This window comes from Giraffa tippelskirchi, chromosome 7 (genome assembly GCF_054371585.1).
Source record: "Giraffa tippelskirchi isolate mGirTip1 chromosome 7, T2T-mGirTip1v1.2.pri, whole genome shotgun sequence".
NCBI lineage: Eukaryota > Metazoa > Chordata > Mammalia > Artiodactyla > Giraffidae > Giraffa > Giraffa tippelskirchi.
The window spans coordinates 108,351,435-108,379,391 of record NC_137281.1 but is presented as its reverse complement, the minus strand read 5'-3'; the positions used below and the strand labels follow the sequence as shown (position 1 = coordinate 108,379,391).

The 27,957-nt window shown below is 38.2% G+C and overlaps 1 protein-coding gene across 20 annotated transcripts in view; it reads right to left on the bottom strand.

Annotated features, from left to right (window-relative positions):
• The window catches only part of HERC1 (HECT and RLD domain containing E3 ubiquitin protein ligase family member 1), a 208,431-nt gene that overhangs the window by 170,998 nt on the left and 9,476 nt on the right, over nt 1-27,957 (bottom strand). For 16 of the 20 annotated variants that reach the window (XM_081507446.1, XM_081507454.1, XM_081507461.1 and 13 more), the window contains exon 2: nt 16,477-16,570. The exons of the other annotated variants lie outside the window; for them this stretch is intronic. The gene's annotated coding sequence lies outside the window, so the exon portion shown is untranslated. The remainder of the gene's footprint in view (nt 1-16,476; nt 16,571-27,957) is intronic. 20 annotated transcript variants of the gene reach the window in all.

The window sequence follows — 27,957 nt, the reverse complement described above, 5'->3', positions numbered from 1 at the left end:
AATATTATCCAGTCATACAAAGGAATGAGGCACTGATACCTACTGCAACATGACTGAGCCTTGTTAACATTACGCTAAGTGAAAGCTAGGCATTAAAAAATCACATATTGTATGCTTCTTTTTACATGAGATGTCCCAGAACTGGAAAATGAACAAAGATAAAAAGAAATTCATTTCTTGCCAGAAGCTAGTGGGAGGACAGAATAAGGAGAAACTGCTTAATAGCTAAGAGGTTTTACTATGGAGTAATGAAAATGTTTTGGAACTAGACAGCGATGGTGGTAGCACAACGTGGTGAAGTACAACTGAATTATTCACTTTAAAATGGTTAACTGTGGGTTATATGAATTTCAAGTCAATAAATCATTGGGGAAAAAGAAAATAAAACAGTATGGCAGGAAGTGCTTCCCCAAAATGAACTTAGGATACATTATCAAAAGAAGGCAGAAGGGCCCCTTATCAGGTACTGTTGACTAGCCATTATGCCACTGAACATCAGGGAGTAGATTCCTGGACCCATGTCACACCTAAAAGCGGCACCAAACCCCAACTGGACCAGCATAACATCTGCCAACCTGAAGGTAAAGCTCAGAATCTGACGGAGATGACGTCTGAGGCTGTCTGTCCATGGGATTCTCCAGGCAAGAATACTGGAGTGGGCTGCCAATCCCTTCTCCAGGGGATCTTCCTGACCCAGAGATCAAACCTGGGTCTCCTGCATTGCAGGCAGATTCTTTACCATCTGAGCTACCAGGGAAGCCCCAAAGAAAACTCAGTCTATCCAAAATCGCAAAGATTCGTTGGTTCACCTTATAAGTAATTTCACAGAGGTTCCATATGCTGCTGCCAGTTCAGGCTGTTTCATGAGCCCATTATAGAGTCAGAGTGTCAAGCCTGCCTAAACTTATTCCTTGCTTCAATCTGACCCAGCCCTGGGAGGGGAAAACAAGATATTTTGAATACTTGCAAGAAAGGTTCTGTGGAGTTGCCAATCCAAGTCCAGTCATTTATAAACTTATTGACATATCTATGTACCCAGGTAACCTCTCAGTGTGTAACAACATAATGTCTGAGCCTTGGCTGAGTAATGCTAACACCTCTATGTCAATAAATGAATCCACAGATACTATCACTTCTGCAGGTGCCTTAAGTATATGCCTAGTTACACCTTCTTACATGGAAATTTGGGGACTGACCTTTATCCTTAGGGACTCTGTTGCCTTGATAACTGAGAATACAAGGACAGTGTGCTCTTGCTGTATTCACTGTCCTATTCTCCCTACATAACCAAACAGAAGTCTCTCACTGGTCTGTCCCATGTCCAGGTTCTTCTTAGACAAGAACCTCCAGGAGGCATAAATGATTCTGGCTTTGCCTCCATAAGAAGCACTTTCTTCCCATGGATCAGAGTAGGCACCAACGAACAAATAATCTGGAATCTCACCCTGAAAGTAGAAGAGGTAGCTGACTTCACAGCCAACACAGTTTCCCTCAACAATGGTTGTTTAACCCACTGTTCAAGTTTTAGATAACTGCTTGATTACCTGGGCTCCTGGTTTAGAACTACCTTGCAAACTGGGATTATTATGTTGTCTTTAATTCTTTTCTATAGTGTGTCTCAAATACTGTGCTCTGCCGCAAGTTATGTAAAGGAGGCAATGATTCAGAAGATGCCTGGAAGAAAGTTCAGATCTCCATTGATTGTAGTGGAGGTCAGTTACTGAGGGACTAGGTGTTTTGAAGGCAAAGAAAACTACAGAATTTGAGGAAGAGAGAAGATGGAAGGTACTGGAACAATAAAATACTACAAATAATGGTAAGTACGTAAATTAACAAGGATAACTGTAAACAAGACTAAAAGTGGTGGGTGGGTGGGTGGGTGCGTGCTCGGTCATGTCCAACTTTTTGTAACCCTATGGACGGCAGCCCTGCCAGGCTCCTCTGTCAATGGGATTCTCCAGGCAAGAATACTGGAGTGGGTTGCCATTTTCTCCTCCAGGGGATCTTCCTGACCCAAGAACTGAATCAGTGTCTCCTGCGTCTCCTACACTGGCAGACAGACTCTTTACCACTGTGCCACTTGAGAAACCCACTAAAAGTGCAGAGGAGCAAAAAGAAGTCATTATCTTGTGAGCAGGTGTTAGGAGCCAGTCTGGCTCATAATGCTGTGAAACCAAATGAAGGGAAAACAAACCACATGATCATCTCAATAAATTCAGAAAAAGCGTTTGATAAAATTCAACATCTTTTCATAGGAAAAACACCCAACAAACTAAGAATAGAAGGAAACTATCTCAAAAAGGTAGGTAGGTAAAGGCCACATACGAAAACACACTGTGAACATCATACTTCAATACTGAAAGCTTTTCCTCTAAGATCAGGAATGAAGCAAGAATGCTCACTTTCGCTACTTCTATGCAACACAGTCTTAGAAGTCCTAGTCAGATTAATTAGGCAAGAAAAATAAATTAAAAGTATCTAAATTGGAAAGGAAGAAGCAAAATTTTCTGTTACCAAAAGATACGTTATACATAGAAAATCCTAGAGTACACACACACACACACACACTGTTAGAACTAACAAATGAATTCAGCAAAGTAGCAGGACACAAAGTCAATACACACAAAAATCAATTGCATTTCTATAACTAACAACAATCTGAAATTATGGAAATGATTTCATTTATAATAGCATCAAAAAAAATACTGATGAATTAATTTAATCAGGGAATGAAAACTATAAAACATTGCTTAAAGAAATTAAAGAAGACATAAATAGAAACACTGCAAATGTACATAGAAGATTTAATACTGTGAAGATGTCAATACTATGCAAAGTGATCTACAGATTTAATGCAACTCCTATCAAAATCCTAAGGACATTTTTTGGGCAAAAATAGACAAACTGAATATTAAAATTCATACAGAATCTCAAGGGCCAAAACAATCTTGAAAAAGAACAAAGCTGGAGGGCTTGTACTTCCTGATTTCAAAGGCTGCTACAAAGAACAAAGAATAGAATAAAAGAGCCTCAAAGAGCCCAAAAAACAGACTAGAGACCAGAAATAAACCCTCACATATGTGGTCAGATGATTTTTGACAAGGGTGCCAAGACATTCAATGGGAAAAGGACAGTCTTTTCAACAAATGGTGTTCAGAAAATTGAATATCCACATGCAAAGAATGAAACTGAATCCTTATCTCACACCATATATAAAAATTAACTAAAATGGATCAAAGACCTATTGTAAGACCTACACCTCTTAGAAGAAAACATAGGGCTAAAGCTTCAGGACACTGCATTTAGCACTGAAGTCCTAGATATGACACCAAAGGCACAAGCAACAAACACAAAAAAGGGATAAAGTTGACTTTATGATAATTTTTAAATTCTGTTCATCAAAAGATAGTATCAATGGAGTAAAAAGGCAACCCGCAGAATGGGAGAAAATATTTGCAAATCATGTATCTGATAAGAGATTAAAAGCCAAGATAACAGAGAACTTCTTAAAAGCAGTAACAAGACAAAACAAAATAAACAAACCCCAATTCAAAATGGGGAAAGGACTTGAATAGACCTTTCTTCAAAGAGGATATACAAATGGCCAATTGCCGGGAGCCAGCTCACGAGATCCCACCCATGACAGAGTCACGAGAAAGAGGACTGATCGAGCACGGCTTCTCAGGCCTCAGGGATTCTCGGGAGGCTGCCTCAGCGCTCACCTTAAAGGTGATATCTGTCTTTCTGATGTTTGCTATAATAAACCTCTTCTTATTTTCTGTGACTTAGGCAAAAGGCCTTTCCTGATTCTCTTCTAAAACAGATCATTCTGAAACCTCAATTGACAAGGCCCCTGAACGATAGCACCCTAATAAAATTATCTAGGATATAGAGTATGCTAATCTAAACTCCTCTTGCTAGCATATTGGTTTGCTTAATAAATGTACCTGTGCCTTTGGAGCTAATGTGCATGGCTGCTCCTTAACAACAAAACAGCATTGAGAGCTTCCACACAAAAAGCCCCTGATGGGCACAAAGCCCTTTGTAGGAAAGAAAGGCTTATTAGGAAATATAAGAGATATTGCTTTATGAAACTGTTACTTAGTCTATATTTACTCACTATGTTTTTGCTCTTAACGTATTTAGCCTATATAATGAAAACATAATAGTTAGAGATTTATATAAATAGAAGTTTAGCTTTAATACAAATAATAAGACGATTGTTAATTCAGCTGGTGATTTTGCTAAGCACTGACCTTGGCACTACATTGTTTTCAGCTTGCTGTGCCATGACTTTATGGGACCACATTCTTCTCTGTTAGGCTCAAGGCATAAGATAGAGTACAGAAAACAGGTTTTACCTTGAAACTCTGAGTTTGTGAATTCTTTCTTTGTCATAATCTGCTGTGCCTGTATTCTTTAAAAAAATGTAGCCCTGGTACTTTCTGTGCCTCATGCAAAAGTGTCCTGGCTGATCAACCCTTATCAATAAAAGAGTCACCAGATGTTAGCAGGCCTCCAGGCCAGAAGATGATGTAAACAACTTTAAACTTTTTGTAACTAAAAACACAAACAGTGTCCTGGTTCCGATAAGGGTCAAAAACTGCTGACCCATTGATTTGATTTGGCATGACTTTACACTTTACATTCGTCTCTATGTACAACTAAAAATATAAAAGCTGTCCTGAAAGCAATAAAGTCAGAAGACACTTGGAAACACTGAGATTCGCTGTGTCTTCTCATTCGTATCGCCGACTCCGTCCATCCTAAGGGAACCCCTGGACCAGCTGGAGCAGGACTCCAGCAGCCAATCAGTAAATGAAAAGGTCAATATCACTAATCATTCAGTTCAGTTCAGTCGCTCAGTCGTGTCCAACTCTTTGCGACTCCATGAATTACAGCACACCAGGCCTCCCTGTCCATCTCCAACTCCCAGAGTTTACTCAAACCCATGTCCATCGAGTCGGTGATGTCATCCAACCATCTCATCCTCTGTTATCCCCTTCTCCTCCTGCCCTCAATCCTTCCCAGCATTAGAGTCTTTTCCAATGAGTCAACTCTTCGCATGAGGTGGCCAAAGTATTGAGTTTCAGCTTCAACATCAGTCCTTCCAATGAACACCCAGGACTGATCTCCTTTAGGATAGACTGGTTGGATCTCCTTGCAGTCCAACGGACTCTCAAGAGTCTTCTCCAACACCACAGTTCAAAAGCGTCAGTTCTTTGGTGCTCAGCTTTCTTCACTGTACAACTCTCACATCCATACATGACTACTGGAAAAACCATGGCCTTGACTAGATGGACCTTTGTTGGCAAAGTAATGTCTCTGCTTTTAAATATGCTATCTAGGTTCCTTCCAAGGAGTAAGCGTCTTTTAATTTTATGGCTGCAATCACCATCTGCAGTGATTTTGGAGCCCAAAAAACAAAGTCTGCCACTGTTTCCACTGTTTCCCCATCTATTTCCCATGAAGTGATGGGACCAGATGCCATGATCTTAGTTTTCTGAATGTTGAGCTTTAAGCCAACTTTTTCACTCTCCTCTTTCACTTTCATCAAGAGGCTCTTCAGTTCTTCTTCACTTTCTGCCATAAGGGTGGTGTCATCTGCATATCTGAGGTTATTGGTATTTCTCCCGGCAATCTTGATTCCACCTTCTGCTTCCTCCAGCCTAGCATTTCTCATGATGTAGTGGAGGTGATGTAATTACAGTTGAGCTATTTCAAGTCCTGAAAGATGATGCTGTGAAAGTGCTGCACTCAATATGCCAGCAAATCTGGAAAACTCAGCAGTGGCCACAGGACTGGAAAAGGTCAGTTTTCATTCCAATCCCAAAGAAAGGCAATGCCAAAGAACGCTCAAACTACCACACAATTGCACTCATCTCACACGCTAGTAAAGTAATGCTCAAAATTCTCCAAGCCAGGCTTCAGCAATACGTGAGCCGTGAACTTCCAGATGTTTAAGCTGGTTTTAGAAAAAGCAGAGGAACCAGAGATCAAATTGCCAATATCCGCTGGATCATCGAAAAAGCAGGAGAGTTCCAGAAAAACATCTATTTCTGATTTATTGACTATGCCAAAGCTTTTGACTGTGTGGATCACCATAAACTGTGGAAAATTCTGAAAGAGATAGGAACACCAGACCATCTGACCTGTCTCTTGAGAAACCTGTATGCAGGTCAGGAAGCAACAGTTAGAACCGGCCATGGAACAACAGACTGGTTCCAAATAGGAAAAGGAGTACGTCAAGGCTGTATATTGTCATCCTGCTTATTTAACTTATATGCAGAGTACATCACTAATCATTAGAGTAAGGCAAATCAAAACTATTAATACAAAGAGATACCACCTCATTGTGGTGAAACCGGCACCCTTGTGCACTGTTGGTATGAGTGTAAAACAGCACAGGGGCTGCAAAACAGTACTGTGCTTGTGCTCAGGCACAGTTTCTAAGTCGTGTCCAACCCTTTGCAACCCCATGGACTGGAGCCCACCAGGTTCCTCTGTCCATGGGATTGTCCAGGTAATAATACTGGAGTCATGTCATTTAAAAGTGGATATTTAATTTTCAAATTCATGGGGTTTTTAAAATATCTTTGATATTAATTTCTCATTTTCATATTCTTCTCTGCAATCACTCTCTGTGTTTTTTCAGTCTTGAACTTTATTGAAGTTTTCAATGGCTGTCAAAGATCTCTCTTGGTAAATGTCACATGCACTTGAAAATATGTGATTCATTTTCAAATACCTTTTGATATTGATTTCTAACATAATTTCACGGTGAAAAGAGAACAGACCCTATATGATTTCAATACTTTGAGACCATGAAATTTTTGCACCTTGTTTTATGTCCCTAGATATGCTGCAGTGTCTCCTGGTGTAGAGTCTACGGGAACTTGAATAGAATTTGTATCCTGCTGTTATGCAAAAATTGTATACATCTTAATTATGTTGAATTGGTTCATAGTGCTTTTCAGGTACTACATCTTTCTACTTTTACGTCTATTCATTTTACTAATTTTTGAGATTTGATATTGAAACTCCAACTAAAAATCTTAATTTATCTACTGAAAAAATAACTGCAATATACAGTGGAACTATATGTAACTTTGTGCTGTATTTTCCAAGTCTCCTGTAAATGTGTTATCATACTTTCATAATTTAAAAAATAAAAAAAATTATAGCCATCTTAAAAAAAAAAAATAGAATATGGAGTGGGTTGCCATTTCCCCCTCCAAGGGATCTTCCCAATCCAGGGAGTGAACCACATCTCCCCTGTCTCCTGCACTGGCAGGCACAATCTTTACCACTGAGCCACCTATGAAACCCAGCAAACCGTACAGTGTTCCTCAAAAAATTACAAACAGAATTATCATATGATTCAGCAACTCCATTTCTGGGTTATACCCAAAAGAATTGAAAGCAGGGTCTTGAACAGATACTTGTAAACCTATGTTCATAGCAGCATTACTCACAAAAGCTAAGAGACAGAAACAACCCAGTGCCCATCAACAGATGAATGGATAAACAAAACATGGTATTATCCATACAACAGGATATTATTCAGCCTTAAAAAGGAAAGAAATTCTAACACATACTACAACATGAATGAACCTTGAGGATGTTATGCTAAGTGAAATAATCCAGTCACAAAATGACAAACACTGTATGATTCCATCCATATGATGTACTTGACAGTATACTGTCAAAATCACAGAGACAGAAAACAGAATGGAGGTTGTCAGGGGCTTGGAGGAAGGTGAATAAATAGTTATTGCTTAATGGGAATAGTTTTCAGTTTTCACAAAATAAAAATAGCTATGGAAATGGACAATGATGAGAGTCGTCACCATTATAAATATATTTAATACCACTGAACTGTATACTTAAAAGTGGTTAAGATGGTAAATTTGATGTTTTATACATAAATATGTACATATATACATATCTTACCAAATACGTATATATTTTTTTAAAGTAGACATTACATTGCATGGGGGAGGAGCGGAGGATGCTGTGACACAAACCAAGGCCCAGACCCATGGCTCAGAAAAGTAAAAAGCCTGCTTCACTCTAATTAAGAGAACACAGGAAAAAAAAAAAAAGAGAACACAGAAATTGGTCATCATTGGACTGGGAGTAGGGCCTTAACAGTAAAGCTATGCAAGTAATACAAAGAAGCAGGAGGTTCCAGGATGACTGGCCACCCACAGTTTAGGAAACCAGAATGTATCAACTGTAACTACTAATGCAGTGCTAAGGTCAACAAAGTTTGTTGAGTTGAACAAAACTCATCAAAGAAATACATTATGAATGCCCTACCTTTTCCACAACACCAACTAATTCATGCTACTTAGTGGCTGCTTTGTTTCTCCTATGTAGGCAAGATTTACCATTTTTCATCTTGGAATTTTCACATACCCTAGGGTGCATACTTTGGCACTTATGTATCATCCCCTAAAAGACTCTCAAATCTATCCATATATCTCCATTTTCACTGTCACAACCCTCATCCAAACTACAACTATCTCTCATCTGGACCACCAAAATAATCTCTTAACCCTTCTTTGCCTCCCTAGCCAGAGTAGTGCTTTAAAAACACAAACCTGATTGTGTCCCTCCTCTTCTTTAAAATCCTTTGGAATATGATATCTAGGATTTGTTTCAAAATAATACAAGAGGCAAGGAAAGCGGACGGGAGAATGTGGTAGGATACGAAAGAACATACTTGATCTTTGTCCCATTCAGGCACGTAGCTCCTAAAACCCTTGGAATCACTGGAGTGGTAAGTATCTTTTGTATGCCAACAAGATGACTGGTGACTTGGGGCCCCTAGATAGTTTCAGAATGGGGTCAGGTCCTCAGAAATCCAAGCCATAATTAGCGTTGGGACTTTCAGCTCCCAACCCCCAGCTTCCAGGAGGGGAGAAGGGGTGGAGATTGACTTAAATCACCAATGGGCCAATGCTTTAATCAATGATGATGAAATAATGAAACATCCATTAAAACCCCTAAACGACCAGGTATGGAGAGCTTCCAGTATGCTCAAGGAAGGCTTGGAAGCTCTTCAGCCACACTTCCAACACCGTCCCCCACAAATATGTTGCCCAAATCATCTCTTCCATTTGGTTGTTTGAGTTGTATCCTTTATAATAAGTCAGTAAATGCAAGGAAGTATTTTATTGAGCGTTGTGAGCCAATATAGCAAACAATCAAACCTGATGAGGAGGTACTGGGAACACCCAATTTACAGCCAGTTGCTAAGAAGTATAACTGGCAAAGTATACTTGGGAGTATACTTTGTATACAAAATAAACCTGAGACTTGCAATGGGCATCTGAAATGGGGACAGCTCTGCGGGACTGAGCTGTTAATCTATGGGGTCTGTGCTAATTCCAGATAGGTAGTATCAGCACTGAGTTAAATTGGAGAACTAGAGTTACAGGGGGAGAAGGCAATGGCACCCCACTCCAGTACTCTTGCCTGGAAAATCCCATGGACGGAGGAGCCTGGTAGGCTGCAGTCCATGGGGTCGCTAAGAGTCGTACACGACTGAACGACTTCACTTTCACTTTTCCTTTTCATGCACTGGAGAAGGAAATGGCAACCCACTCCAGTATTCTTGCCTGGAGAATCCCAGGGACGGTGGAGCCTGGTGGGCTGCTGTCTTTGGGGTCGCACAGAGTCGGACACGACTGAAGAGACTTAGCAGCAGCAGCAGCATTTTTTTTTGACAAATGATATATAAAAATATATGTTCTAGTACAAAAAGTTTGATAACTAGCTATGAGCAAATTTACTACACTTTTAATTATTCTGTTTTCAATGTAACAGTTGTAACAATGGATGCTATCAATCTTGGGGTTTTTAGAACATCAATGCACTTCCTATTGAAAGGATCCTTGAGAACAAAAGAATAAAACAGATTATCAATTTGTCAAGTTCAACAATAGATGCAATTATTTCAGAAATGCAAACAGTAATGTCAGCATATGCAGGATACCTTAATTTGTAGCTCACCAGTGGCCATGAATCAGACAACAGACTTCAACAAAAGTAGATTATCTAGAGGCTTGAAGAGGTCAATGCTCTTCATCATATGCTGTTTGCAGAGAAAAATCTCCTTCCCCTTCTTTAGAACCATCTATTTGCAAGTATTTAAAGCCTAAGTCATGGCAATCATAACATTTTTGGTAAATTTATTCTCACTAAACTCCCAATGATATATCCAACTTACATTTCAAGAACTCAATTTTATGAGACTCCCTAAAATAAAGAATGGAGAAATAGCAAACTCAGTGGTAAAGAATCTGCCCGCCAATGAAGCAGACTCAAGTTTGACCTCTGGATCGGGAAGATCCTTTGGAGAAGGAAATGGCAACCCCACTCCAGTATTCTTGCCTGGGAAATCCCATGGACAGAGAAGCCTGGCAGGCTACAGTCCATGGGGTCACACAGAGTCGGATACAACTTAGCTACTAAGCACACATGCAGAGAGCAGGTACTATGGCTAGACCCTCACACAATCTCAGAATACCAGAATGCAAATGATTCTGCGAAGAAAAAATAAAACTTAAGAGAGTATTAGAAAGAACTAATGGTATACCAAAAGAAACAGGGGACAGGCAAGGAGACATTACAGTACCAAATACTAACTGGCTTCAAAGTAACAAAACTGCTGAGCCTGCACACACCTAGAGCTTGGGCTCCACAACAGAAGCCACCATGATGAGAAGCCTGTGCACCACAATGAAGAGTCGACCTCACACGATGCAACTAGAGAAAGCCTCCACACAGCAATGAAGACCCAGTGCAACCAAAAATAAACAAATAAATGCTAAAAAAAAAAAAAAGGTACAAATGCATCTACACTAGCAAAATCTATTACACACAAAGCATAGTATGCCTAAAGGACTCAGAACCCAGAGAAGGATGTGCAAGCAACTGGAATATAGTATGGTAACACTACATAACAAAAGTTACCCAGAAGGAGCTGTGGATAATACTAAGGGAAAGAAGAAAAGAACAGAATGCCCAAGACACAAGAAATACCCCAAAAGTTAAGAGATGAGGGCCTAAAATAAAACAGCCATAATATATCTGGTTTGTGAGGAGATAAATTTTAAGGATATTTAGAAGGTATACTCGATAAGACTAAACTCAATCAACATTTGCATTATGCAATTTTAATTAAGAATAAGGTAATGCTTAAACTAAGAAATAGCCTATTCATCGCAGTCTTTTAGAGTAGCAGAAAAGAATAAAAAGTATAAAGAACAAAAATAAGAAATAGCCTTAAGTCCACCAATAAGAAACTGGTTAAATAAATAATACACAGGACTTCCCTGGTGGTATACTGGATAAGAATCTGCCTCCAACGCAAGGGACACGGGTTCGATCCCTGGTTGGTGAAGATTCCACATGCCAACTAAGCCCTTACACCACAACTGAGCCCATGCTCTGGAGCCCTCAAGCCACAACTACTGAGTCCATGTGCTGCAACTGCTGAAGCCTGTGCACCTACAGCCTGTGCTCCACAAGAGAAGCCACCACAATGAGAAGCCCATGCACCGCGACGAGGAGCAGCCCCAACTTGCCACAGCTAAAGAAAGCCCATGTGCAACAACAAAGAGGATTTTCACATAATCTCAAAATACCACACTCCCTAGATTAATTATCAGTTACAAAGGGAGTGGGGGAATGTGCACTTAAGAGTAAAGTGATCTGGTAACAGCCTCCACTTTAAATTAATGATCAAATTTAGCAACACCTATAATGAAAAAAATGGCATTAGGTGCCTTGTGAGGTGATGCAAAAAGCACATGTCACCGATACAGCGATCATGCAATTCATACATATTCATACATAATCTTAAACAATCAGCAAATTCAGACTAGTATATTACGTAAGACAAATAGCCTAGATTAATTCTTCAATAAAGTTAGTATCATTGAAAAAGAGGGGAGGGAGGCAAGGGATTGTTCTAGATTAAAAGAGACTAAAGTGACATAGAAACCAAAAGTAATATGTGAATATGACTTAATTGTGAATCAGAAAAAAAAAAAACAAAAAAAAGGTATAAAAGATAAGTGGAAGACAAAAAATTTAAATATGGACACTGCACATTAGATAATGAATTTATGTTATTTTCCTTAGGTATGATAAAGGTATTGTGGTTACATTGGAAAATGTCCTTATTTTTAGGAGATGCACATCTGAAAAAAAATTTTTTTTTTTTTTGAGGTTGAGGGGGTGAGGGAATATCTTGGTGACTACAACTTCTCTCACATAAAGCAAACTGTGTGTGTGGAAGCGGGGCGGGTGTTTAGAGAAAAGAAAAAAAAGCACCCGCAACAAAGTGTTACAATCTATGAAACTAAGTGAAAAGCACATAGGAGTTTGTTGGGACTATTCTTCAACTTTTCTATAGATTTAAAAAATTTTCAAAATAAAAGTTTGTGGAAGTGGGCAGAAATAGCTAAATCAAGCATAGCTGAGCTCCAGTGATAAAAATGGGGGGGGGGGAGATTATCTTTTTTTAAAAAAAGAAAAAGATTATCTTTTACAATAAAAATATACAGAGGAGTTAAATGATACATATGGTTTTTCTATTATTAACCAGGTCCTTCTTGGTGGAGCATACATAACAAACTCATTGATACATATGGTTTTTCTATTATTAACCATGTCCTTCCTGGTGGAGCATACATAACAAACTCATTTATTTCTGGAGTATCTGTATTAATCAAATACCATTTTAAATTTCCCTGAAACATGGTTATTTAAAGTAATTATAATGATATCATCTTTATAAACTCAGAATTAGAATAATGAATCTTACTCAAAAAGGACCAGGGCAGTCCCATAAACATAGACTCTAAGTTGCCTACCCTTCTTAGAAGGAAGATAAAAACCAGACAGCAAGATGACAAGTTTACTTAAGCTTGGGCTCTGTACAAAGTACACAGAAAGAAGCTAACAAGCGGGGAATAACCAGTTCAACAAAAATGAGAAGGCAGACCTTTCCATCTCTTAAATCTTTAACCCACATCTTCACTGTTTTGAAATAGTTATGAATTTCTTATATCAGAAAACATCAAAGCTAATCTATTGTAACACAATTAGAGGTAAATTACAATAGAAAAAATCTAAATGGCAAAGTTAATTTAGAAATGAGCTTAACTATCTATGACTATGTTCCTTGAGAATTCACCTTTAAACAAAACAGTGAAGTCACACTACGAAGACCTGACAAAGGAGAAATGGAAAGCTTTTCTTCCTTCCTTCATCTTGAATCCTACCTCCCTTCTGAAAATCTCTCAAGTTAACAGAAAATAGCAAAATTTGAAAATAATTCCACCTCCATGAAAGTAATCAAGCTGTATATGTTTACTTTACATACACTTCTATGAAGATATGTGATACTCTGACTGAAAGGTTTTAAACTTTATTAAAAATAAAACACGTAGATGCAAGACTAACAAAACATATACAGGATCTATAGGCTAAAACTTGCAAGTCACAGATGAAAGAAATCAGAGGAGTTCTAAATAAATGAAGAGATATGCCATGTTCCTAGAGTGGAAGACTAAATATAAAAATGCCAGTTCTTCCTCAAAATGATCTAGAAATTTAGTACAATACCTATCAAAATCACGGCAAGATTTTTTTGCATCTATAGATGAACTTACTTTAAAATTTATATGGAAATGCAAAAGAACTAGCATACCTAAAATCATAAGCTTTACTATCAATTTAAAACTAACAAGGAAATATTAAGAGATGTAAATACAATATAATCTAACCCTCAAAAAGAAAATATTTTGAAAATAAGATCATGCCAAAAATCTGCTTGGGCAAAGAGAATGATTAACAAAGCAAACTACTAGATGTAGTCATGAAAACAGAAAGCGAGAGTTGCTAAAGAACCAACTTCAAGTATAAAAAACCCTTCCACAACCTAACACAATAGGGTCCTTTCCCCTCCTACCACTGCAACAGTATATTGATAATTCGAGATGGTTACATACTCCCCACACAACACACAAACTCACTAAAAAAGCCCATATTTAGACTGTTCAAAACAACTTATTCTTTATTCTTTTTAATGTTTACTTAGAGTCTCAGTTACTTGTCTTTTAATTCAGTATAGTGTGAAAAGAGTTTTTTCCACATCAAACTACGAAACAATCAATGATCCCAAATTCTACAGGGAAAAAAACACTAAAATAAAGCTTTATACTACAGTGCAGTACCCCCTCTTGATCTGCAAGAAATATGTTCCAAGACCCCTAGTGGATACCTGAAACTAAGGTCAGCACCAAATCCAAATATATTGTTTTCCCTATATATACATTGGGCTTCCTTGATAGCTCAGTTGGTAAAGAATCCACCTCCAATGTAGGAGACGCCAGTTTTATTCCTGGGCCAGGAAGATCTGCTGGAGAAGGGATAGGCTACCCACTCCAGTATTCTTGGGCTTCCCTTGTGGCTCAGCTGGTAAAGAATCCGCCTGCAATGCAGGAGACCTGGGTTCAATCCCTGGGTTGGAAAGATCCCCTGGAGAACGGAAAGGCTACCCACCCCAGTATTCTGGCCTGGAGAATTCCATGGACTGTACAGACCATGGACTTATACATTATATACTTTTACATTGCATATATACTTATACATTATATACATTATATACATATGTATACATATACAATACATATATATATCATACTTATACATTATAAAGTTTAATGTATAAATCAGGAAAGTAAGAGATTAACAATAATAAAATAGAATATAACAATACACTGTAAAACAGTATATATAACAATATACCATAATAAATGTTATGTGAATATGGTCCTTCTCTCAAACAAACATAATGCCTTTCTCATCTTAACTAAGCACTTATCATGCACTGTAGCCATAACTTAAGCAATTTGAGGTGCATCAGCAAAACTATTACAAATTTTCTATTTCCTTCTCACAGTTTCACAGGTAGAAGATTCATTTTTATCATAGAGTTTAGCAACCTCAGCATACGATTTTCTTTATGAAGTTGATAACTTTCACTTTTCCCTTAAATGAAGCACCTGGCTGTTTCTTTGGCATATCCGAATTACCAGCATCACTGCTCTTGTTGTATTTTAAGTAAAATAAGGGCTCCCTGAACTCAAGCACTGTACAAAGGGATGATTTATGGAGCAGAACCACCAAAGATTTAATCAAGTCACTCAGAATGGCAAGCAATTTAAAAATTATGAATTATTTCTAGAATTTTCCATTTAATATTTTCAGACCATGGTTGACAGTGGTTAAACTGAAACTATAGAAAGTGAAACCATGGATAAGGGGTGACTACTGTACTCACTGCCTCCTTAATCTAACCCCAAACAGGTTTTTTTTATCTATTCACCCTCCCTGTTACTAACAGGTCAGCTATTAAACCATGTGTACTAGGGAAGGGACTGCACATCTCAGTTGGCCCAGGATGCGTCTATGGGGTCGCACAGAGTCGGACACAACTGAAGCGACTTAGCAGCAGCAGCAGCAGCAGCTATCATTTTATGCCTATTGTCCCTGCATGTACCTTTTTTTTTTACTATGTTAGAGGCAAAAGACCAAATGCCTATGAATATTCTCTTTTAAGAACACAACATGTTAGGTTATAAAGATATATATATATATATATATATATAAAATTTTGAAACAATTCTGAGTATATAAAAATCTAGAAAAAAATCTCAAGAACTACACATTAGAATTTAACAGTAGTTACTCTGTGTGGTGAGGTAGTTTTTACTTTTTTCTTTATATTCCTCTATACCATCTAAAAATTACTGTTTCTAATTAGCACATACTATCTTTTACACTTAGGAGGGAGTCACTTCCATTTGTCAAAATGCAGCTTTTCTTTCTGACCCAAGTCATCTCATTCCAAAAGCATACACTACTCTTACATGTTATTCATTAAGAACTGAGGCAATGTGATTTAGTACACGAACTCTTAGCCTTTAGGATGTACCATATCTAAATTCAAGAACCAGATTTGGACTCCCCTGGCGGTCTAGCAGTTAAGATTCTGTGCTTCCAATGCAAGGGGCACAGGTTTGATCCCTGATCAAGGAAGTTCTGCATGCCACGTGGTATGCGCCCCCACCAAAAAAAAAATATACCAAAACCCAGCTTTGTTGTAGAAAAATAGGACCCACCTGCCTTTCAGGATTGTTTAGAGGATCAAACAAGAATCTATATGAATATAGAATGAAGTAAAAATGCAAAATGAAGTACACTTATGTGAGCTATGATTACTACTACAAGCACATGAACAAACTGTGGAACCTCAGATCTCATATATAAAATGAACGGGTCTTATAAAGTAAGCTCCAATTCCCTTCTACATCTGAAATTCTAGTATAACAGTGTCCTCTTAACTCAGCATTCTACTTACATCCATCTAATCTATATCTTTGAGAGGTGTACCTTTTTTATGGATAAGAGTTTCCAGGTTTCCATGTTTTCTATCTTCACTGGGACACAGTCAGCTCTCCACATTCTTCTCTCAGACCCTGATTGCCTGAAAGTTAAAGAAAATATGTATGGTCCTTCCAAGCAGAGTTTATATCCCCTCTTAATCTAATTTGCATTTCATGATCTCCATCTGCCACATCGTGCAGTGTAGAGCAGTGGCTATGCACAAGGACTCTGAAGCCAGGTGCCTAGGTTTAGATTCTGGCTCTGCTGTATCAACAACTCTGCAGTGTAACCTTGAACTATGTGCTTAATCTCTCTGTGCCTCAATTTCCCTATCTGTAAAACTGGGATAACAACAGTGTACCTACTGGATAAGTTTGTTGTAAAGATTAACAAATTACAAATTATATATAAAGGACTGAAAACAGTGCCTAGCATGTAATGTTATACACGACTGAAGTCCTTTCCTAACATGGCTTCTCTAAAAGTATAACGCTTACAGGCTAAGATAAAACAACCAACCAACATTTGCCTCTTACTTTTATTCTCATTGGAAAAAATGTCTTATTCTTTAAATTTTTATTTATTTTTAATTGGAGGATAATTGCTTTGTTTCTGCCATGTATCAACATGAATCACCCACACATATACGTATATACCTTCCATCTTATTATTTGTCTATCAAAAATTTCCCCATATCACTGTAGTGAAGTAACACACACTCATCATCATTAGACATTTTTCTTTATTCTCTGTTCAAACCCTCCAATCCAATATTTCCCAAAATCTGTTTCCTACGGAAAATTTGTCCCCCTAGTTCTTCAAGATGCTATGGGGGAACAGGGGGAAGCCTCAGTTATCAAACAAATTTGGAAAATGTTGAGTTAATATTAAACAGGTTCCTTACAGTAGGTCTTTTACATGTTAACATGTACTATATTATGTATCAAGAGAGGAAAAAGTACACATAGTGTATCTGTTTACCTGACCTCAAAACCTTCTTGTCAAGGATCTACATTGGGAAGTGCTGCTGCTCTAGTTCTTTGACAACTTTTAATATAGAATATGCTATGTTACATTAACTCAAAATTTCTTAAATCTGATTCACACCAAAGCCTATTCTCAAATTCATGCCAAGAAATCAGACTCAAAAAACTAATAACTGCTGCCTTGAACAAATTACTTTTGAAATTTCTGAAAATGAACACTGACTGCAAAAGAACAAACCCCAATGACCAGCTACACATGCTATAAGACAAGCTGTTATCTCATGATGGGATGTTCAGCTATTTATTGGCCAAATGTAAAATGCTAGTTATTCAAGATTCCCAAGTTTTTTCTGGAATTTCAATAATAAAGATCTGCACTCTTTCCTTTTAAAAAAATATAGTAGAGAACCTTGTCAAATCATCCCAGAACCCATTCAGATATAAATACAAGGCCCAAAATGTACAATTCACACTGTTGAAGGACTATCCTAAAAAACACCATCTTAAAAAAAAAAACCAAAACATCTAATACATGAACAACAGAATTTCACTATTTTGCAATCCCTGATGAATGATCATCAATAACTGCCAACATCACAAAAAGAGAACAAGACCTGATGGAAACACAAATTACTCCTATGAAGTACATCTACCAAAAGAAAAAAAAATTTGACAAATCTATCAATTTACTACAAGAAATTCAGGGTACAGAACGTGTTAAATGACATTACAGTTCAGTTCAGTCGCTCAGTCGTGTCTGACTCTTTGCGACCCCATGAATTGCAGCACGCCAGGCCTCCCTATCCATCACCAACTCCCGGAGTCTACCCAAACCCATGTCCATCGAGTCGGTGATGCCATCCAACCATCTCATCCTCTGTCGTCCCCTTCTCCTCCCGCCCCCAATCCTACCCAGCATTAGGGTCTTTTCCAATGAGTCAGCCCTTCGCATGAGGTGGCCAAAGTATTGGAGTTTCAGCTTCAACATCAGACCTTCCAATGAACATCCAGGATTGATCTCTTTTAGGATGGATTGAATGGATCTCCTTGCAGTCCAAGGGACTCTCAAGAGTCTTCTCCAACACCACAGTTCAAAAGCATCAATTCTGAGGCGCTCAGCTTTCTTCACCGTCCAACTCTCACATCCATACATGACCACTGGAAAAACCATAGCCTTGACTAGACGGACTTTTGTTGGCAAAGTAATGTCTCTGCTTTTAAATATGCTATCTAGGTTGGCCATAATCTTCCTTCCAAGGAGTAAGACATTACAGTACAGAGATGCAATCAGCAAAATGAGACTATGGGAAACTTCTCAAAAACCTGGTTTCTTAAATTAACAAAAAAAGAAAAAAAAAAAGGAAGAAGAGCCTAAAGCTTAAAAGTGATTTAATATACAAGATAATTGTAAAGTGCAGACCTTATTTGGAATCCACTTCAAGCAAACTGTGTGTATGTATATATATATATATATATATACATATATATATATATATAAAACAATCAGAAACATACAAAACCTGACTACATGTTTGATGATATTAACACCTTGTTATAAAAATTTTTAAGATAATGGTATTATGCTTACTTTAAAAAAAGAGAAAATGACTATCTTTTAGAGGTCATACTGAAGTACCTAAATTTTACAAATTAAATATGTCCAGGATATGGTTCAAAAAAGTCCAGAACTGGGAGTGTGTAGTGGTAGACAGAAATATAAAGAAAATAAGATTGTCTATAATTACTCATGAAGGTTCAATGATAGGTACATGGGACCTCTTTATACTTTTCTTTCTACTTTTAGTATATGTTTAAAAGATTTTGTAATAAAAATATTTTTTAAAATAAACAGTCTTGGAATTGAATTATCTACCTAGGACTGCAAATAGCCTCTACGTATTCCCATAAAAGATTAATGCACAGTCATGCATAAGTGAATTTAAGTTTACCATGAACAAGTCATGTTTATAAAGTATGAAATCATTTGAGAAGAATTTCACTAATACTCAATATGCTAAACTCTCCTATGTAATTAATTCTTATTTACAAGCCTGTTAATAATATCCAGCCAGTTTATGGCTTTTCATGAAAATAATAGTCTAATTATTATTTTTTTAAATTTTTATTTAAGTTGTAGACAGTATTGCAGAGTCATTGCTACTATTCCCGTGGGCTTATGGAACTTCTGGAATTTATCATCAGAAGACATATTGTATAAATGCTCCAGCTCACCGAGCTCCAAACAGGACTAGTTTTATCTTGAGTACAAGAACTCTTTCCTGCCTTCCTATACTGAAATAAAGAGCCGAGCCAAGCCAACAGATGGCAGACCAAGAGGGAGGGGGTGGTAATAAGGAGGCAATTACAAGAGAGCACCATAGAAAAGGAGAATAACACTGAGAAATGAAAGATGCAACTTAAAAATACAAAACATTCAGCAATCATATAGATTTCTGAAAAACAATGTCACATTTTACCAATCATCATTAAAGTGAAGTGATTCTGTAAATTTGCACCTGACTTTATTCCCTTATACAGCATATCTTTAAGAGTTTTGAAAAATTCCTCTTAATATCTCAGACCAACTTAATCAGTGCAATTCGGAATAGTTTCAAAATGAACAGGAGGAACAGGTGACATACTAAATTTTTATCAGCATTTCCCTACTGTCACACATTACATGGGTCTTTTCAGAAGCTATCACAACACCCTTTTAGATTTCAAAGAAGCAACGTGCCCTACCCCTATGCTAATCTACAATATAATCAAAACAGCATCAATATTACTACAGCCTAACTGGAAAACTAACTAGCGAATCTGATCACATGGACCACAGCCTTGTCTAACTCAATGAAACTAAGCCATGCAGTATGGGGCCACCCAAGACGGACGGATCATGGTGGAGAGGTCTGACAGAATGTGGTCCACTGGAGAAGGGCATGGCAAACCACTTCAGTATTCTTGCCTTGAGAACCCCATGAACAGTATGAAAAGGCAAAAAGATAGGACACTGAAAGATGAACTCCCCAGGTCAGTAGGTGCTCAATATGCTATTGGAGATCAGTGGAGAAATAACTCCAGAAAGAATAAAAGGATGGAGTCAAAGCAGAAACAGTTGTGAATGGGACTGGTGATAGAAGCAAGGTTCGATGCTGTGAAGAGCACTATTGCATAGGAACCTGGAATGTTAGGTCCATGAATCAAGGCAAATTGGAAGTGGTCAAACAGGAGAGGACAAGAGTGAACGTCGACATTCTAGGAATCAGTGAACTAAGAAGGACTGGAATGGGTGAATTTAACTCAGATGACCATTATATCTACTACTGTGGTTAGGAATCAGTTAGAAGAAATGGAGTAGCCATCATAGTCAACAAAAGAGTCCAAAGTGCAGTACTTGGACGCAACCTCAAAAATGACAGAATGATCTCTGTTCCTTTCCAAGGCAAACCATTCAATATCATGGTAATCCAAGTCTATGCCCCAACCAGTAATGCTGAAAAAGTTGAACTTGAACAGTTCTAGGAAGACCTACAAGACCTTCTAGAACTAACACCCAAAAAAGATGTCCTTTTCATTACAGGGGACTGGAATGCAAAAGTAGGAAGTCAGGAAACACATGGCGTAACAGGCAAATTTGGCCTTGGAGTACAGAATGAAGCAGGGCAAAGGCTAATAGAGTTTTGCCAAGAGAACGCACTGGTCATAGCAAACACCCTCTTCCAACAACACAAGAGAAGACTCTACACATGGACATCACCAGATGGTCGACACCGAAATCAGACTGATTATATTCTTTGCAGCCAAAGATGGAGAAGCTCTATACAGTCAGCAAAAACAAGACCAGGAGCTGACTGTTGCTCGGACCATGAACTCCTTATTGCCAAATTCAGACTTAAATTGAAGAAAGTGGAGAAAACCACTAGACCATTCAGGTATGACCTAAATCAAATCCCTTATGATTATACAGTGGAAGTGACAAATAGATATAAGGGACTAGATCTGATAGACAGAGTGCCTGATGAACTATGGATGGAGGTTCATGACACTGTACAGGAGAGAGGAATCAAGACCATCCCCAAGAAAAAGAAATGCAAAAAAGCAAAATGGCTGTCTGAGGAGGCCTTACAAATAGCTGTGAAAAGAAGAGAAGCGAAAAGCAAAGGAGAAAAGAAAAGATATACCCATTTGAATGCAGAATTCCAAAGAATATCAAGTAGAGATAAGAAAGCCTTCCTCAGTGATCAATGCAAAGAAATAGAGGAAAACAACAGAATGGGAAAGACTAGAGATCTCTTCAAGAAAATTAGAGATACCAAGGGAACATTTCATGCAAAGATGGGCTTGATAAAGGACAGAAATGGTATGGACCTAACAGAAGCAGAAGATATTAAGAAGAGGTGGCAAGGATACACAGAAGAACTGTACAAAAAAGATCTTCACAACCCAGATAATCACAGTGGTGTGATCACTCACCTAGAGCCTGACATCCTGGAATGTGAAGTCAAATGGGCCTTAGGAAGCATCACAACGAACAAAGCTAGTGGAGGTGATGGAATTTCAGCTGAGCTATTTCAAATCCTAAAAGATGATGCTGTGAAAGTGCTGCATTCAATATGCCAGCAAATCTGGAAAACTCAGCAGTGGCCACAAGACTGGAAAAGGTCAGTTTTCATTCTAATCCCAAAGAAAGGCAATGCCAAAGAATGTTCAAACTACCACACAATTGCACTCATCTCACACGCTAGTAAAGTATGCTTACAATTCTCCAAGCCAGGCTTCAGCAATACGTGAACCGTGAACTTCCAGATGTTTAAGCTGGTTTTAGAAAAGGCAGAGGAACCAGAGATCAAACTGCCAACATCCGCTGGATCATCGAAAAAGCAAGAGAGTTCCAGAAAAACATCTACTTCTGTTTTATTGACTATGCCAAAGCCTTTGACTGTGTGGATCACAATAAACTGTGGAAAATTCTTAAAGAGATGGGAATACCAGACCACCTGACCTGCCTCTTGAGAAATCGTATGCAGGTCAGGAATCAACAGTTAGAACTGGACATGGAACAATAGACTGGTTCCAAATAGGAAAAGGAGTACATCAAGGCTGTATATTGTCACCCTGCTTATTTAACTTATATGCAGAGTATATCATGAGAAACGCTGGGCTGGAAGAAGCACAAGCTGGAATCAAGATTGGCGGGAGAAATATCAATAACCTCAGATATGCAAATGACACCACACTTACAGCAGAAAGTGAAGAAGAACTAAAGAGCCTCTTGATGAAAGTGAAAAAGAGTGAAAAAGTTGTCTTAAAGCTCAACATTCAGATAACTAAGATCATGGCATCTGGTCCCATCACTTCACGGCAAATAGATGGGGAAACAGTGGAAACAGTGGCTGACTTTATTTTTCTGGGCTCCAAAATCACTGCAGATGGTGATTGCAGCAATGAAATTAAAAGATGCTTACTCCTTGGAAGGAAAGTTATGACCAACCTAGACAGCATATTAAAAAGCAGAGACATTACTTTGCCAACAAAGGTCCGTCTAGTCAAGGCTATGGTTTTTCCAGTGGTCATGTATGGATGTGAGAGCTGAACTATAAAGAAAGCTGAGTGCCAAAGAATTGATGCTTTTGAACTGTGGTGTTGGAGAAGACTCTTGAAAGTCCCTTGGACTGCAAGGAGATCCAACCAGTCCATCCTAAAGGAGATCAGTCCTGGGTGTTCACTGGAAGGACTGATGTTGAAGCGGAAACTCCAATACTTTGGCCACCTGATGCGAAGAGCTGACTCATTGGAAAAGACTCTGATGCTGGTAAAGATTGAGGGCAGGAGGAGAAGGGGACGACAGAGGATGAGATGGCTGGATGGCATCGTCAACTCGATGGACATGGGTTTGGGTGGACTCCAGGAGTTGGTGATGGACAGGGAGGCCTGGCATGCTGCAGTTCATGGGGTTGCGAAGAGTTGGACACAACTGAGGGACTGAACTGTACTGAACTGGAAAAGGTCTTAACGAAAAATATCAGTTTAAAAAAGATTACAACTGTGTTGCTACTAGAATTATATTTTTAATCTAAGCTATATTTCTTAAAAATGTCTAGGCTAAGTATAACAAACACTAAGAACATACCAATTACAATAGGCCATCTTTGCCCAAATTCATCATGCCAAGTATATTCTGCCTCCAGATGAAGAAATTCTCAATCAGTAATGTAAGAGATCAAGTCCGTAACACCATACAATGCAGAAGTCCACCACTTACACTCTGGCAGTTTTGCAAAGCAACAGCGATGTCCTTTAGGAATAGACTCTTCATAAAAGAGGGTCTAGAAACTAGAGGTTATTCAAGGGCTTGTTCCTGAGGCAAGCACCTTTCTCCTCTGTGGAAACTTATCAAATGGCAAAATATCTATCCTGCCTATTCCACAGAGGTGTTACGAAGATAAATTGAGATGTTTCCCAAACTACTTGGAAAAGTGAAAAGCCGTATACAAATGTAAGGCATTATTATTTTACTACTTGTTTGCACTCCAGACAGTTTTCAGACTAAACTTGCTACTTAATATCACTGTTTCAAGGTCTACCAAGAAACACTTATTTCAGGGTATAAAAATTCACTAACATTCACCTTTTTAAATTAGCAAAGTTCAATCCTTATTCCAACTGTTGTTCTCTTCAAACATCTATTACCTTCTTTGGCAGAATAAAACTATCGATAGAAACATTCTTTAAGAAGTCAAAGCAGGGCTTCCTTAGTGGCTCAGTGGTAAAGAATTTGCCTGCCAACACAGAAGGCACTGGTTCAATCCCTGATCCAGAAAGATCCCACATGCCAAGAAGCAACTAAGCCCGTGCACCCCAACTACTGAGCCAGTGCTCTAGAGCCTGGGAGCAGCAACTACTGAAGCTGGGACGCCCTAGAGCCAAGCTCCACAAGAAAAACACCACTATGAAAAGAGAGCTTCCCTCATAGCTCAGTCAGTAAAGAATTGGCCTGCAATGAAAGAGACCGGAGTTCGATTCCTGGGTCGGAAATGGCAACTCACCCAGTTTTCTTGCCTGGAGAATCCCATGGACAGAGGAGCCTGGCAAGCTACAGTCTATGGGGCCGCAAGATCCAGACACAACTAAGCAATTAAGCACACACATGAGATGAGAAGCCCAAGCACCACAACTAGAGAGTAGCCCCAGCTCACCACAACCAGAAAAAAGTCCCCACAGCAACAGACCCAGCAAGCCAAAATTAAAAACTAAAATTATTTTTTAAAAGGTCACACACATAACACTTAAAAGTCTGCCTCTTTGTCAACATGAGTTCTTGAACACCTATGTAAAGTAGTCCTGCTCAAATGATATTATTTGGATGGGATTTTAAATCAGATAAAACCATCACACTGAGGCTGGTTGTTTCCATGCCCTGCCCTGCACAGTCTCTACCGACATCTCCCTTTGTTTCTGATTTCAAATCTAGGCGCCACCATTTACCAGCTACAAGATCTTGGGCAAGCACCTTTCTGTGTGTGTTTCAATCTCCTATCTACAAAATAAACAAGTTAAATTGGTTTAAATAATAAACAATTCAACCAGATTTAATATGATTTATACAACAGAGCAAAGTTCTTACAACAGTGCCTGGGGTACAATAAATACTCAATAAGTGTTACCTAATATTAACTCTTTATATGTGCATCTGTCCATTCCACCATACCACCTTCACTAAATTACATAAATCTCTCCATCATTCTTCATCACTCCTTCTTTTCAAAAGAATAAGCAATTTTGAGAAGTCAGAAACTATGACTATACTACTGACAAAATTTAAATATATATCACTGAATGCTCAGATGTATAAAAAAGTTCAGTGATACCTTATATAAAAGATACTGGCCCCCCCACATGCTTTTAAATTATATTAACACATAAATAATATAATATTCCTAGGTTATCCTAGATTTCTAATACTATCAGTTAGCAAATTTGCTTATTTGAATTATATCACATAAAACTTTCCATGAACAGTTTTACTGTATAGTGACTAGCAGAAAAGGTCTTTAAAAATGGCAAAACTTGTCCTCCCTGGTGGCTCAGCGGTAAAGAATCCACTTGTCAACGCAGGAGACATGGGTTCGATCCCTGATCCGGGAAGATCCCACATGTCAGACTTAAGCAACTAAGAATGTGCACCACAGCTATTAAGCCTGTGCTCTAGAACCCAGGAACCACATCTACTGAGCCCATGTGCAGCAACTACTGAAGACTTAGCACCCTAGAGCCCATGCTCTGCAACGAGAAGCCACCACAATGAGAAGCTCAGGTACTGCAACTAGAGAGTAGACTCAGCTCACCGCATCTTAAGAAAAGCCAAAAAAAAAAATACATAAAAATTTTTAAATGACAATATTTAAAAGGGTGTCTACAAATGCTACTATATTAAGTTTAAAAAGAAAAGGCTCAGATAATAACGCATTCCCCTCCAAAATCAAGATCAACAGAAACTTTAAATCAAGAATTTAGAGTGAGGAAAAATAGTTTACCAGAGTAAGAGGAAATATTACTATAACATTAACATCACTAACATTATAATTAGAGGACAACCAAAGAATGTTAAACATTGCAACAAACACAAGAGCTACACTCCAAGCTTATTCTTTAAATGTTACTTAGCACATCCTTTGCATAAATATATAATCTTGATAATAAGTTCTAAATCTTAACATTTCACATGTAAGTATTTAATGCAAAAAAAAAAAAATCACAGCATCATTTAACTGATTTAATAGTTCTCCTTTGGCTTAAAAATCTTTAAAAGGTAGAATCACTTAATCTAATTTAGAGATAATTTTAGTACACAATTTCCTAGCGCTGCATCTCTGGCTTACTGTGTGTCAGGGACTTTTTTAGGCACTGGAATGAACTGGATATAAAGTTCCTGCTCTCAGAGTTTACATTCTAGTGAGGAAGACAAGTAATAAACAAGTAGACAAATTATTACATTTCAGAAAGCATACCATAAAAAAAAATAAAGTAATGCAAGAAAGACAAGGAGAAATTAGGGGCAAGGTGATCACTAGTTTGTATAGTGTGATCATTGGAGATCTCTCTAAAGAAGTAGACTCTCTGAACCCCTTTTTAAGCAGACACGAATGATGTGTGGGAGCAAGCAGTGCAGAGACCTAAAAGAAGAGCAGAGCATGAGCAAGCATTAAGCCCTGGGAATGCACCCAGCATGATCAAAGAATATAGTGAAGTTCAATGCAGCAGAAATGGAGTGAACAGAGAGGTAGACAAGGACGACATCAGGAACGACTTTATAGGCCATGGTTAGGAATCTAGATGTTATTTTAACTACAAAAGGAAGTCATTACAATGTATTAGACAGAGGAGTGGCCTATCTGATTAACAGTTTAAAAGACCATTCTAGCTATGAAACACAGAAGAGACTGTAGGAGAGCAAGTGGGAAAACAGTTAAGAGACTATTGTAATTATCTACCCAGGAGATGATGGTGGTTTAGACCAGAGTAATAAGGTAGAGATGGTAACATCTGATCAGATTAGAAATATATTCAAAAGATAGAACTAGAAAGATTTGCTGATGGTCTGATTATAGGGTATAAACAAAAGAGGCACAGTTGACACTAAGCTTTTTGGTCTGAGTGACTAGTTAATTGATCCTGCCAATTTACTAAGGATACATTCAAAGAAAATGGTGAGGACAGGGATCACAACTTCTATGTTTGAGAAGTCTTTTAGACAGCCAAATGAGATGTGGAATAAGCTGATGAACTATGACCCTGTACCTCAAGGAAGGGCTCTGGGCTAAAGATATAAATGTGGAAGTCAATTAACACTTAGTTTTTAAAGTCACAGAAATGGATAAATATAGGTGGAAAAAATGCTTTCATTTAATCTTTACACAACCCCTGTTGTTCAGTCACTACGTCGTGTTCAAGTCTTTGTGACCCAATGAACTGCAGAATGCCAGGCTCTTCTGTCCTCCATTATCTCCCAGAGTTTGCTCAAATTCATGTCTATTGAGTCAGTGATGTTATCTAACCATCTAATCCTCTGCCACCCCCTTCTCCTTTTACCTTCAATCTTTCTTAGCAACAGGATCTTTTCCAATGAGTCGGCTCTTCGCATCGGGTGGCCAAAATATTGAGTTTCACGTGAGCCCTATGAGGTAGCAACTATGGAACATTTTATAGATCAGGAAACAGCCTCAGAGATTAAAACTCATCCAACATCACTCTGCTAATAAGTGGTAATAAGTCAGAAAAAAAAAAACCCACCTAATTAACTATTATATAATGACCATGACCTTCCTCAACTAGGTTCATCATTTGAACCATAAAACTTGAAATGAATACTGAAGTAAATCTTTTCTCAGTTATCCCAAGGACAGTACATAACTAGTGCCATTTTGGATGCACTGGAGAGAAGTTAATTCTTCACATACAATTAATGCTCATCTCTCATGGAACTACAGTTGAGGAAAAAACT